Raw genomic sequence first — 14,186 nt, 5'->3', positions numbered from 1 at the left:
AGAAGAAGGCCGTGCAAGCGCTTTCGCGCTTCTTACAATCTACCGGCCTGTGTGAAAGACTTTAACTGGAACGCCTTGTGTGTGTGTGTCTCCATGTGTGCACGTTCCTTTCTTTTTTCTTTTTTTGCGTTTTCCTCTCTGTCATCTTTCTAACCCCTATCCCCCATCCCCAGTGTAGGGTAGCAAACCGGAGACTCACATCTGGTTAACCTCCCTGCGTTTCCTTCATTCTCTCTCTCTCTCTCTCTCTCGAGAGAGAGAGATTGTCCGGAGCGGTGCAGCTGAGCCACTGCATGCGTCGCACGAGAATGTAGAACATGTCGACGTGGGCGAGCTTCTCTCCGGGACAAATCCTCGGTCCCATGCCGAAGGTAAGCAGCGGAGGAGCGTCCTGTTGGAACTTCCCGCTGGTCGGATCCAAGAACCGCTCGGGCCGTAATTCTCCAGGTTGCTCCCAAAGCTTGGGGTCGTGGTTGACACAGTGCATGTTGTACATTATTCCCCTATACTTTGGTATGTACACGTCCCCTTTAAGCGATGAGTGCGTTGGACAGTTAATGCGCAAATAACCACGAAGGTTCTCTTCGCAAGCTTATCAGTAGAGACCAACAGTGAGTGATCGTCCTAGGCTAATTCTCGCTATCCTAAGGCTGTAGGTGGCGCACTACCTTTTACTTCGGGACCATTATTCCGCTTTAAGCCTGCAGAGCCTTCCCCGCAAATGCCTAACGCCAAAAGAACGTAGCCATGCAAGTGCAAACTCAGGCTGAATAACGGCCCTACTTTTGCTTTCTGAGTAATATGTCCAGCACAAATATTCATAATCGTTTTAAGTCCATTTTTCTGCGACCGACAGGGTCCCTTCTATCGCTCGCTTACCCAAGATCGTGCATGCGTTATTCGTCTAGAAGCAGTAAACACACAGCCAGCAGAGCGCTCAGCAAGTTTGGCATATTGAACGCTTTTTTTTACATTTTGCTACATGGAAGTATTTTAAACAGTCATATAGCATGAGTGACCACACGTGCCTGAATGCACGGTCTCTGCGAAAAACGGTGGGGCGTCGTTTTATTTTTAGCAGCCTAAAAAAATATTTGAATGGTACCCAATGCTGTAACTAGTATAGATGTATTAGATTCCTTGAACCGATTGTAACTGCGCGGATTTCTAAACGAAATTTGCGGGGAATTCATCATAGTTCGTTTCATTACAAAGTGCCTCCTTCACAGCGACAACATCGTTTAAGGCGAACAAAGTGAGGTCGGTACATGGCAGTAAGACTAAATGTGTATAAACAACTAGATATTTTTGTACGCATTATTCATTAGTGAGCAGAAGGATCAATGATTCAATGAGCGATAATATTAACGTGCGCTCCCAGTCAGCCGCTACCTGGTCGTTTTCACGCTCAAAACCGCAATCCACACCTTCGTCTTCTCTGCATGTATGTGTTGCTAGGTGCTGCGCAGCATTATCTGTCTATTCGCTGAATTTGTTACGTCACCGGAAAAAGTGCAACGACAGCTCAACAACTTTGGTGCCCGTCGAACTGTTGTGGGGTGAGCCCAGTAGAGCGATAGGGTAAAATCGAAGCGTCTCTATCAAGCAGGCGACAGTGAAGGGAAGCTTCTCTCTGTCTGCGTACGTAGGCGGAGTGCTCCCTGGAAAATACAGCAAGAAAATTTTGGGCTGAAACCTCAAGGCAAAAAAAAGAAAGGGCTTTCCAGGCTCAACACAAAAGAATTCTAAGGCACAATTACAGAAAAGGTACCAACTACAACGATGACCCAGTTAAGCACAGCAAGCTAATGAACTCAACGAAATATCAGTCTTCAGAACTGGCTCAAAAGTACACTGAGAATATCGCCACGCAGTCTTCGCTCGTAGCAAAAATCTATTCGAAGTCTCCTTCTGGTGAAAGCTTCCATTCCTGAGAAAATTGCGTTTACACAATTTTTCCGCTACTTGATTCACATTCTTGACCTCTGTACCAAAACAGACTCCGGACTACTATTTAGAAGTGTGTGACGGTTCAATCGAGCCTCTGGCGTACGCGACCTAAAATGCGGGCCGACACATCTCAGTCTGGCGGCCACCACGGTGGCTCAGTGGTTATAGTGCTCGGCTGCTGACTCGAAATACGCGGGCACGATCCCAGCCATGGCGGTCGTAATTCGATGGAAGCGAAATGTTAGATCAGTGCATGTACATTGCGATACTGTGTATTGTGTACTGTGCACGTTAAAGAACTCCCATGGGGTCGAAATCATCCAGAGACCTCCATCACGGCGTCCCCATAGCCTGAGTTGCCTTGGGAGTCTCAACCCCATAAACCATGAACCACCGCAGTCTATTTTCGAAATTGACTGGTGATGTCTACACCATTATTTGATATTTGTAGCGATAGCTACATTACGCTAGCATTTCAAACCTTCAGCGCATCAGCGTTGTGGCCACCGTGGCGGCGCCGCCACGGTGGCCACCACGTGAATCACGTCCAGGGATGAAGATGAAGAAGGAAGGCCCAGCGAAACGGAGTGGCGAAAGACTGACTTTGCAATTCGACTGAGCGGGTTCCACTCGGCCAGCTGTAGCTATCGGGTCACTCCAGGTTTAACCAGAGCGAAACCACAGCCAATTGTTTTGCCTTTTCTGCCTTATAACAGCTGCGCACTCATTGAAGGTAGCTTCGTTGTCTTTAAAATGCAGTATTCTATCGATTTAGGACAACTTGAGTTTGTCTTGAGGGTCCGCCTAAAACTTTTAACTGTCTCAGATCAATACGACGTTTATGTAACTCTCTTCTTTGTTGTAACTCTCTCGTAATCTCTCTTTTTTATGTAGTGATTTTTTTTCACAACTACATATCATTCGGTTTCGTACGTGCACGTGATCTGCTGTCACGCCCGTGCTACAGTGCTCGCCTTTGTTCACTGCGTGCCTAAACGGGATAGAGAAGTTCCCGTGACACGTGGACCACAAAGTGACGGGATCTGGTGGGCGTAGCGGCGTGTGCTGCAAAGACGCGCTGTTTGCAAGAATCAAGAGACACTGCCGAAATTTTTTGCAGCGATAGCTACATTACGCTAGCATTTTGAGCCTTCAGCATGGCGGCGCCGTGGCCACCGTGGCGGCGCCGTTGGTCACGTGGATGGTCATGTGGGTTGATCGCGTGGTGCGGCCGTTGGTCACGTGAGCTGGTCGCGGGGTGCGGGGCAGCTGCTGCTGCCGGCGGCGCGCAACAGCTGTGCGCATGCGCCGTGTCAAGTGGGACGAAGATGAAGAGGGAACGCCCAGCGAAACGGAGCGGCGATAGACTGACTTTGCAATTCGACGGAGCGGGTTCCATTCGGCCAGCTGTAGCTATCGCGTAACTCCTGGTTTAACCAGAGCTAAACCACAGCCATTTTTTTTCTGTCACAGCACTGAGGTGTATTTCCGTAATCAAATTTTTTAAAAAACTTATATGGTTACTGCTAACCGCCTGATACGAATATCTAATTGCAACCCTGCGCATAGCTGTACTAGAAAAAAAGATAGCATAAAATAATTATTCAACCTAATAGTTGAAATGATTATTGTGTTTTCATGTACGTCCGCCAACACTGGCATTACTATGCCGCAAAAGCTAAGTTTGTTAAAGAAAATGCCTATATTTAAAAGCTAGTCTCATGGTTTCCTGAAAAACTAGGCAATTGGTGAGGTCGTTTTTTTTTAATCCTGTTCCATAGAGTGTGGTTAGGCTGGTGGCATGCGCTCCAAATTATCACAAAATTTATGGACCTCAGTGATGCTACTCCCATATGTAGCGCGCATAGGACATCGACCCTGCCTGCCTTAAAAGCTTTAACAAAAGCACGGCATCGGGGCTTGTTTTTTGAAGTCAGTTATCCCCCTTAAAAGAGTCCATTCAACAGTAACTTTACTGCAGAGGCAATACAGTGCATTTACAAACTATTTTAACAGTGCGCCATATAGAGAATACATACGTAGTGCAATAAAGAGAATTCGAATGAGCATTGTATCGTAGATATTGTAATTGGTGGCTCATTTTACCTATACTGTCGTCAATTTCTTTATGAATCCTCTGTTTAATCTTCGGATCCTTCGCCATCCGTAGAAAGAGCCACTGAAGTTGGCCAGCCGATCTATCAGTGGCAGCTAGGAAGGCATATAATTTAAGCACTCTTACGCTACCAGCCGCATCATGATGAATATTGTATCGCAAGTCTTATGTTGTGGGGCACCACACAAACCCGTAGCCGTATACTGCACGTGGGCAAATAAATTCACATCCTACAGCATTACTTCAAGCGTTTCCTGCGCTTGAATGGTTGTCTGCAGAACACGCTGGCATGCATGGCGACGATAATGCGTTCAGAAATGCATTCGCATGCCTGAGCGTGTGGCAGAGGAGGTAATGAGCTTCGGTGAGCTGTTATCAGGTGATTTTAACGTGGGCTTTCAACATCTGTCGCCTGCACTTAGAATAAGTTTCGTAAGTAGAGAAAAATAACTAAAGCCTAGGCAGACAATCCAGACACACATAAGACTTCTACGAGCCTGGGAATCTTTGTGTTCTACCGTTGCTCTGCAGCGCTGCCAAAAGCAACTACGGAACAAGCGCGCTCGTCAGTCTTCGCGAAAACTCTTCAGAGCTACAAAAGTTACGCATAAAAAGAGGGCTGGAATTACAACCTTGATGCAAGCGCTTCGTAAAAACTGTGATAATTTTGGAATGAAAAATACTTTACACGTTTACGTTCAAGTTTTTACTCATTATAGGTCAGCAAAAAGAAGCATATTGTGTATATTTGTAAAACATCTTTTGTAAAGAATATCAGCTCCTTGCCAGCTGCAAAACTCACACAATATCTAACCCTCGTCAGATACAAAATTATAATTATTTCCTTTGCTTTAACTGGGACATTCTTACGATCAGCGTTACCTCAGGCGGAATGCTGCTCAACATTAAGGCCAGAAAAACGGTGTTAAATTACAAAGGAAGAGCGCCAGCTTTTAGCAGAACAGGCGCAGCGTACGTACCGCCAAATACGTTCAGAACGACCTGGACCATATTTCCCTTGGTCAGGTACTCCGCGTCGCCTTTTTCATCCCGGATGGCCTCTTCGCAAGCGGCGAGCATTGCGTGGGTAAAGTTTTCCGTCTTTCCTGCAGGAAAAAGGTATTCCATGGTCAATACTAAGGACAACAGCAGTGATCTACCAAGCCTAAAATTCTGTTGTTCATTCATTTTTTGCTGATTTATTGATTACAGCACTGCGCAGATTGGTATTGGATATCACGAAACATCTCAGCCATGAATGGACAAATTTGAAAATACATACCTGCTACATAAGAGGCTTCAGCCCTGGTGTACAGCCTGTCAATAATTTCCCACATCTCACGAAAGATGGCCTCTGTCTTCTTTTCTCGCCTGCGATAGAGGAGGAAGCCAGGGGGCAATGTCACTCGGCAAGCCGTTAGAGGCCGTCTCGTAGAACTCCCTGTCGACCTCTTCAATGCGCCTGATGTACTTGCTTTCCTTATGCAGCCTGCACAACGAAATCATCAGTAGCAGGCTGCGCCTCTCAGCGCGAGCTAAATCAGTGCTGTAACCTTGGTGCTGCTCACCAGGCCTAACCGTCGCCGCTCGGTGAACTGTCCTCTCCGTCCGCAAAGGTGACCACTGGATTCTTTTTTATTTCCGTAGTACCTCCTTTCTTGACGTTAAAACTTATCTTTATTTCTCTCTTACGCCTCATCTTATGTTACAATGCATCGAGTCCAGCCGCCTAGCATGGACTAATATTGTCTGTTGCCAAAAGTAGCAGAATAATCGGAGATACTGTTCTCAAATGTGTAAAGCCCTAATAAAAGATAAAAAGTAGGATAACTTCCTATCACAGTTGACTAACACAGGCAAAAACTACCAACCATATCATACACGGCACAAGGAACACTGGGAGGTTCCTTCATCAAGAACAATTTACGGAAGGCAGATGCTGTCGTAAACAATTCCTAGACTGTTAAACCACTTTCCTAATAACGATAGGATACATTACTATATTAGAAACGTTAACTTGGTGTACATACACTTGATTTGTATCAGCGCATATGTATTCTAATGGATGTAGATTTGGTTGTATATGACCTGTATGTTGGTGTTTTTGCACATTTAAAAAATATTTTCTAGCATTTCAGTGTAGGACGCGGCGACTTTCTCGCTCTGTAAAGCTTGTATATTATTGTTGTATTTATAGAATCGTGTCATGTCTTTCAATATCAACTGATTTTTTCTCTGGCAGTTATGTTCACAATTTGTGTTTTTTCTTTCTGTTTCACGTACCGCTTGTATTCTGTCTCCCTTGCCCTTATGTATTAAGGGGTGCCAGCTTGTCAAGCTGCCCACAAGCAGCTTTTTCTCTCACCCCCTCATGCACTTCAGTGCTTGGAATAAATGAAATGAAATTCAGAAACACTTTATTCACAACAGCGCGGAGTGACTGGCGAATGCACGAATGCCAGCTAGTCACAATATCTCGGTAGACGATAGCTCAGTAATGAAACAAGCTTAACTATATTTTAATGCGATAGTATAAAAATCCTCATCGGGAAGGAAATGCACACCGGAAGATAAAATCGCTGATTTGTTGGAGGGAAATGACGTCGCCAGATTAGAGCATTCCGATTAGATGAGAGGAAACGAGGTTACCATAACGGAAATGAAGTCACTTACGGTAAAGGTATCAACGGCTGCTAATGCTGTCGCATTGGCAACACACGATGAAATTGTGTGTCCGTGTTAATTTTTCCGAATATCGCCTTAGATTTTTGGCATGAGGTTCAACTGTGAAACTAACTGCTTTCATTCCCGTAAAGCCAGTACGCTCCGAAAGCACCGCCAAGAGTCGCTACTGTTCCTGAGAGGAAGCGCCATCTGCAGTTAAAACATAAACAGGGCAAGAGCGGGGGCTAGTTGGTGTTTCTAATGTTTATACTATTTACACTACTTATAATATTTGTACTATTATAGTATTTAGAGTATACTATTTGTACTATTTGCTTTATGCTATTTATCTATAGATTATGGATAGGAAGTCGAAGGAAGTTTTTTGGGATGCAATTTGTTGATTTCTTTCTTCACTCTTTCATGTTATCTTTTTCTGCATAAAATCGCCACACAATTTGAAATCAACCATTTGAAAATACGCTCTTCATCTGTCTGTGTTCACGTCGTCCTGTACCATTTAGTGCGAATTCCTCAGTATTAATCACGTCGTCTTGCACCACATAGCGCGATTTCCTCAGTATAAGTAAAAAATAAAAACTCGGACTTTCGTCCCAGCGCGGGTGTCTTTGATCGCGCTTCTCGTGCGGTCTCGTGCGCGTACAGAGCATTGCACCACTGATTTTATGGCACAAACAATATGCCGATCACAGCTCCGCTTTAAAATATGTCAGCGTGCAGACCAATTTTTTTCACGATGAACATGCTTCAGGGAGAAAAGCTCGATCACGTGAGTCTATGTAGAGCAGACGATTAAGAAGACGATCGGCAGTGACGACGAATGGCTAAACTGAAAATGTGTGTCGCGGGACCACCATCAAATCGTGTACGATGTGAGCCACGTGGCGGGTTTTTAATTTCCTTATATATTCAACGTATCGAAAATACTCTCAGAGAAATGCGCAACCAAGCGGCACACTCAGTAGCTGTTCTGTATAGTGTTATTTATTAGTTGGTATTGATGCATTCCGGCCGAGAATAACTCGAGAAAAGGAATTTTTATTTTAGTGACACTGACGAAGAAAACAGAACTCCTGTATAGATTCTTGAAGTGTGCCACTAAGAAGAAAATTGCTCTTTTCGCGCTGTTCCCGTTCACATTGTATCATGAAGCATGCTTTAGTTTATGCTTTGCATCCTTGCAAATGTGACCGTGTAAAGACGGTGCTTAAAGTTTGCGGTGTGCGGAAAAATGCTCTTTGCATTCAGGAAAACTAATTAACATAATGGCTTTTGCGGCATGCTTGTTCCATTCCCTGGAACACTACTTCTACTACTACAACACTACTGTTCCCTGGACTGGGTACGAGGCATCTGAAATTTAAGTGCTGCGAAGCCGAATGTAATGCGACTCTATAATTGCAGTTTCAACGTGAGGCCTGCGCTTGACCTTTTTGAGAATATCGGCTTTACTGACGTAGACTCATCGCGCGAACATGGTGTCGGTGTGAGTGGTGTTAAACCACTGCCATTATTTAGTAACTTGCGCAAAATGCATTCGCGTTAAAATCCTGGGCGTAAACACCATTGAAAGCATTCTATATTGTCTTCTGATATTAGAAAATCTTTGAACAAATTCTTGCGCCTTGCGCCCTCTTTTTTCCTCTACTCGCACTTATGGAACGTTGCAGCAGAAGCGCAGGGGCTGCAACTGCAAAAAAAAATGCACGCCTTATCCTTTGGCAGGCCGCTGAGCATACGTGCTTTACGGTTGCCTGATGAAAATGATTACGACTTGACCGCCTCTCTTTCTTGCGCTACTTTTCTCTGAATGAATCTTGTCTCTTCATTTTCAGTGTAGTACTGTTGTAAACGTCACAATACAGTACCTCGTACCCCACCTGCTTGGGTGGAGCCGCTCGCCGACAGGGAAGCAGCGCGGCACTGCCATCGCGCTGCCGAACTTGAGCTTGGATTTCCTGTCGCCCCACTGTGCAAACAACTCGAGCTAAAACTGAAGGAAATGACCACTGTGGCGCACAGATTGCATGCGCATTGAATCTTCTCTCTGACTTCTGTGAACCTATGAATTTCTTGCACATGTTACACACGGCCGTATGAAGAGCTGAAATGACTGCAACAAAAGCGTGAATTTGCAAAGTTTCATAAATATAAGCAGTGTGGTTTCATTAAACATGGAAAGGGATTCCCATCAACATACTCAGTCGCTGCTGCTATGCGGCTGCAGGTGGCGGTAGTAGGCGGATATCTGGCATTCCATGGCAGGAAAAAAAGAGCAAAATGAAGGAAAGTAGAAACTTGCGACACTGACGCCTCTGGTGACGACAAAATGAGTATCGAATATTTGGCGCTGGGGTCGTCGTAACGTGGTGATGATTCGCACTTCGTGGTTAGCGTTCTAGAGCAGCCGTCCTCAATCAACGCCAACATGCATGTGCTCCTTTATTATTAATCAAGTTTACGCTCGTCAGTTACGAAATATCATTCCATTTTCTTGCTCTTTAACACAATTATGCGCCTCCAGTACACAAGGAAGGGGTCATGTGAGGAACTCATGGAATCCGTCTCTTAGCTCCCCCCCCCCCCCGCCTAATACAAGACGGGGCTGCGTTCGTTCGTGTTTTTATATTCCTGATGCTGTATAGTGCCTTCAGCATTTCAGGAATCTTAAAGAAAACGTTACTGTATTTACAAAACAATATCCAGTGAGAACAGAAAGTGTTTACAACCTTGTTCCGTAGACGGAAATTCCTGTCAGGTCGTACAGAATGCGGAAAAATCGCTTCTAGAATCGGCCAGTTGCGGTCCTTCTCCTAAGGAGTCCACGTAGGAGTCAACGACGTCTGTGCACAGTTTCTCAAGTGCCTCGATGACGGCATATTTCCTGCAATTAATTGTGTGGCGATTAGTCTCCAGGAAGGCCAAGTACATCCACGAGAAAAATCAAAGAAGTGAATAGGTTTGGGCAAGCTGGTAGTTCATCGTCACATAGAAAACATTCCGAAGAAACACGAGAGGACGAGGACGAAACGCTTGTCCTGTCCCTTGTTTTGCCCTCTTCCTCTGGTTTTCTGTGCTATGTTATCCGAGAAAAATCATGACTTGAAGCTCCTAGATAACGCCGGCATTTGATGATGCAGCAAACAGCCGTACTAATAACGGCAAATTTGGAGTTGTAAAAATCAAACATAAGAAGCGATCTTTATTGTTATTATACCCTGATGCCTGCATCAATGTGCTAAATGCCTCATGGAGTTTTACTAGGCCGAGAGGTAGAACGCAGGATGACAATAAAGCGGTTGTTTTCCGTCAACCATTAAGTACTCACCCCACTGCGAGCAGAGCGACCATCGAGGGTTATAATCTTCGCAAAGAATGCCATGGTTTCCCTGAGTCTGCAAGGCCTCTAGAAGAAGAGCAAAATGCGATTAGAGAAAAGCGTTTGTTGTTTGTTTCAAACCTGCATTAGTCCACGTATATACGTTTCCTTAACATAACCTACCAGGTGCCTGGATCCGGCCAAGACAACATCTCTCACAACTGCAAGAGCTTCTCAAAATGTGTGGTGCTCGGATGTAGAAGGCAGAACATGGTTTTTGAATTTTATAGCCCTGCGATCAGCCCTGCTCGCCAATAGCGACAAAAGTAAGGGTAGCTCTTCCTTTCTTAAACAAAGTCTGGACTATCAGTTTTAGTTGTTATTTCAAGTGGGCAGAGTCATACTGCACGTCCATTACCTTAATACCGCACCAACTCATTCAATAGCATTTGATATATGTGAATGTACAAAAACCTCCAAAACTGCTCAACAGAGTTTAAAAATATTGCAGTTATAAAAGTTTCAAAGGAATGTCCTCCAAACTGCCATCTGATAAGAGATTGTTTTTTTTTTCTAGCGACCTTAATAGGGAAGTTACGAATGACCGGAGGTTGGCAACCGACACGGGAAGTTTTCAGCCCGCAGAGTGCATTATAAAGTTTTCTAGTACACTCTTCCACCGGCGCTGCGAAGCTCTTCCCGCTGACACACTGCATTGCTGCTATTTTTCTCTCTTTATTTCCTACTAAGCATGCAAGCATGGTCCTTTTGTATTCGGCCTGCTTCAACCGAGTTTTTCGTGTCGTTTAATGAGAGCAGCCCTCTTCACAGGTTTTGCCGCACGTTTCGCTAAAAATTGGCAGGTATTTCTGAATACTGTAGAGAAGGGCGGCCTATCTTCATTATCACTAAGAATATTCGTTACCTGCCGTTCTTGAAAGATTAATGCTTCACTGAGATGCCGGTGACATAATCCCACAACTGGCAAAATCAATTACTGCTTGCAAAACTTGTAGCGCTGTCGTTCTAACATGTCCTGCATTTAGTAGCAGGTTCACTGCACGTACAAGAAAAATGTTCCAGTAAGACTAGCTGCTGTGCAAGTCGGTGACTTTCTGGAAACATAATAGCAGCGCAGGCACCAAAACACATGTTCGTGTATGTGAATGTTCCTTCCTTATGTGTTTCTGTTTCTCACGCTGCGACTATGTCTCAAAGAAAATAGATCATTTCCTATGAGCCTGAATGGACCTCACGCACAGTTACCTAAAGCGCGTGAGCGATTGGGTGCAGGGGACATGAAGCGTTGCCATAGCGTACTAACTATTAAATATGCGACACTTATTGTGCTTTAGTACAGCCGCACATGTGCTAGTGACAGAGACGTGAACATCGCGGCTTTTTCTCGATCCATCTAGCCGGTTAAGAATACGTCTTTCTCGCTTCGTTGCACGCGTCTCGGGTGACACAAGTAATTGGAACTAGGTCTCCGGTGAGCATGGTAGCGAGATTAAAGACACGCGCCTATTTTTCGCATAAATGTTTGTATATATGCTATAGGTTTGACGCACAGGACAGCTTGCGATTGTTTCCGGCCAGTTCAGTGCAAGATCTCGTTTTTTCTTCTGTCGCCACGAACTTGCAAACATTTCTACTTTAAAAGGAACACATCTTGTGTATACGTTGAAACTATCTCCTTCAGTATGCTTGCCATTTATGTCGGGAAGCGTCCGGCGAACTCGTGCCTCCAATCCAGAAAACGCCTCCCGGATCACTGCGTAGCTGTTGAGAACCAACATAGGCTTGTGGGACATCCAGAGGGTGAACACGTCTCCGTACACCTTCGACCACTCATTTGCCTGGCACGGTAGGTTCTTGACTTTACGCAGTGCTGCTATAATGTGGGAGAATAATTTTCTGTTCATCAGACAAGTACGCATATATTGAAAGTCAATTGATTAAGATTTATTTGCTGTCTCTGATGGTCGCTTCTGTTTACTTTTTCTTCAGAGTCTGCTACAGTATAGAGGTAATACACCTGGAACTTTAGCGCTCTGAAACTGACAATTAATCACCAAGGCAGGCAAGCTGATTATATGTCGCATATATTGTAGACGAGCCAGCGGGAAAATGATGTTCGGCCGAAATCACCGCTAATATGCTAAGGTTGCAAACGAAAATTAATTTCCAAATTTCTCGATGTCTTGCCGACAACGGGTTTGTTCCCACGCACCTCCTACACCACTTCCATTATGATTACTTTCGGAGAACACGGATGTTTCTTTCTTTATAGTTCTAAGTGGAGTGAAAATGTGCAGCCTTGGTAAAAATATTCACACCGTATGGTTTGCATTTAAGCCGTGGAGTTGGGATGGTCAGCGCACCAAAATATAAAAATCCCGGCAGGTGAAAGAAACACGCTTGTTTCCGGAGCCCTGCACTACGGCGTCCCTCACAGCCTGAATGGCTTTGGGACGTTAGATCCGCATAAACCAAACCCAATCCAAACACACTTGTCCTCATCCCTCTGTATTTTTTAGTTTTAGGTGGGTCCGAAAGTACACGACAACAGGGCTCAGAAGCATGCCATGGGACCTGATCACTTTTGACCGAGGTTGTTCTTGTAAAAGATGCCTGAAGAAAAAGACACGCACAGGCAAAAAGGTTCAAAGGCTAGCTTTTTCAAGTGGTACACAGAAAGCAGCGCGAAATTTAGATTTTTTTTAAATATATAATCCAAAGAAAAAGAAGTGTACTTCTCTTTCTTTCTCTAAAGACTTACTGAGATTACAGGAACTCAACTTCCCAAGCTATTTTGTAGCCTGGATTTCTGTTTATTTGGAAAATAGAGAATTTTACTGCTGCCAAAATGGTGTTTCCTCAAGGAGATTTCCACAGACAAGAGGTGTTCCGCAAGGATCAGTTCTCTCACCTGTTCTTTTTAACATTTTTCTAAGCTCAATTCCATGCATTCAAAATGTGAAAACTTATGTGTACGCCGACGATATTGCATATTTTGCATCAGAAGGTGACATTCACACTGTTGCAAAAGGGTTGCAAGCCCCAAGGGTAGCGTTGGCCTGGCGGCCTGGGGCACAGCTGGAAACATCCGAAGGTCCCGGCAAAGGATGAGTCGACTGGCAACAGAACAACTTGTTTATTCTGGCATCGCAAAAGAGCAGCCGGTCAGGGCGACCACGTTACTCGAAGGAAGAAATCGAAGTCTCTCTTTGGCGTCCGGGGCAGCGGCTTTTATACCCTCGGAGTCGAGGGCAAGAAGGAACGGCTTGGGATGAGGCGCCCGATACGGCGACGCTCAGACATGTTCAGACGTGACGTGCGCGTCCGCCGGGCCGGCGCCGGTCAGACCTCCTCGCCTCCCAGTTGGGGAGCTCCTCTCCCCGGCTGCCGCGCTTTGACAAGCGTGGGCACCAACATGCACACACACACACGCACACACGACGACACGTGGCATTGAAACCTGCCTGGACGCGCTTGGCGAGAGGCGTTACGGCAGCACTGAACGGGCCCAAAATGACCGCCACTTTGAACGAAGCCGCGGCGTCCGTTGCATCCGCGCCGGCTATACCGCGCGTCGTAGGCGAGACGTAACAACACTCTTTATCAAACCCTGCAAAATTACCTCAATGTTCTTGACAACTGGCTAGGAAGAATTCATCTGACCCTTAATGTGAAGAAATGCGCATTGTTAGTATTTCCAGTTTCTGTTCCAGTAAATATCTGCCTGGTCTATAGAAATAACATAATACCTCAAGTTCAGACGGTGAAGTATCTCGGTGTAATATACGACTCTACTCTCTCCTGGCGGCCACACATTGAGCAAGTTTCTGCAAAAGGAGTTAGGGCCATTGGCATCCTGCGCAGGCTTTGTAGTGCTAGGTCAGGCATGAGAAGGCATACGCTTCTGATGATTTATAAAATGTACGTCCGCCCAATGTTGGAGTTCGGGTGTGTTTTATTCTCAGGAGCTCCTGCCTATAAACTTCGCCCTCTTCTGCTTTTGGAGCGTGAGGCGTTGCGCCTTTGTCTGGGGCTTCCCAAATATGTCGCCAATGCTGTTCTGCACCTTGCGGCGCGAATGCCTTCGTTATCAGC

At 45.3% G+C, this 14,186-nt stretch overlaps 1 pseudogene; it reads right to left on the bottom strand.

Moving 5' to 3' along the window:
* Positions 1-205: 205 nt before the first annotated feature.
* LOC144124165 (steroid 17-alpha-hydroxylase/17,20 lyase-like) lies at positions 206-12,593 on the bottom strand (annotated as a pseudogene).
* Between the last annotated feature and the right edge of the window lie 1,593 nt (positions 12,594-14,186).

Source organism: Amblyomma americanum, chromosome 3 (assembly GCF_052857255.1).
Source record: "Amblyomma americanum isolate KBUSLIRL-KWMA chromosome 3, ASM5285725v1, whole genome shotgun sequence".
NCBI classification, from domain to species: Eukaryota; Metazoa; Arthropoda; class Arachnida; order Ixodida; family Ixodidae; genus Amblyomma; species Amblyomma americanum.
The sequence above is the reverse complement of the archived record's forward strand: the minus strand, read 5'-3'. Positions and strand labels throughout refer to the sequence as shown.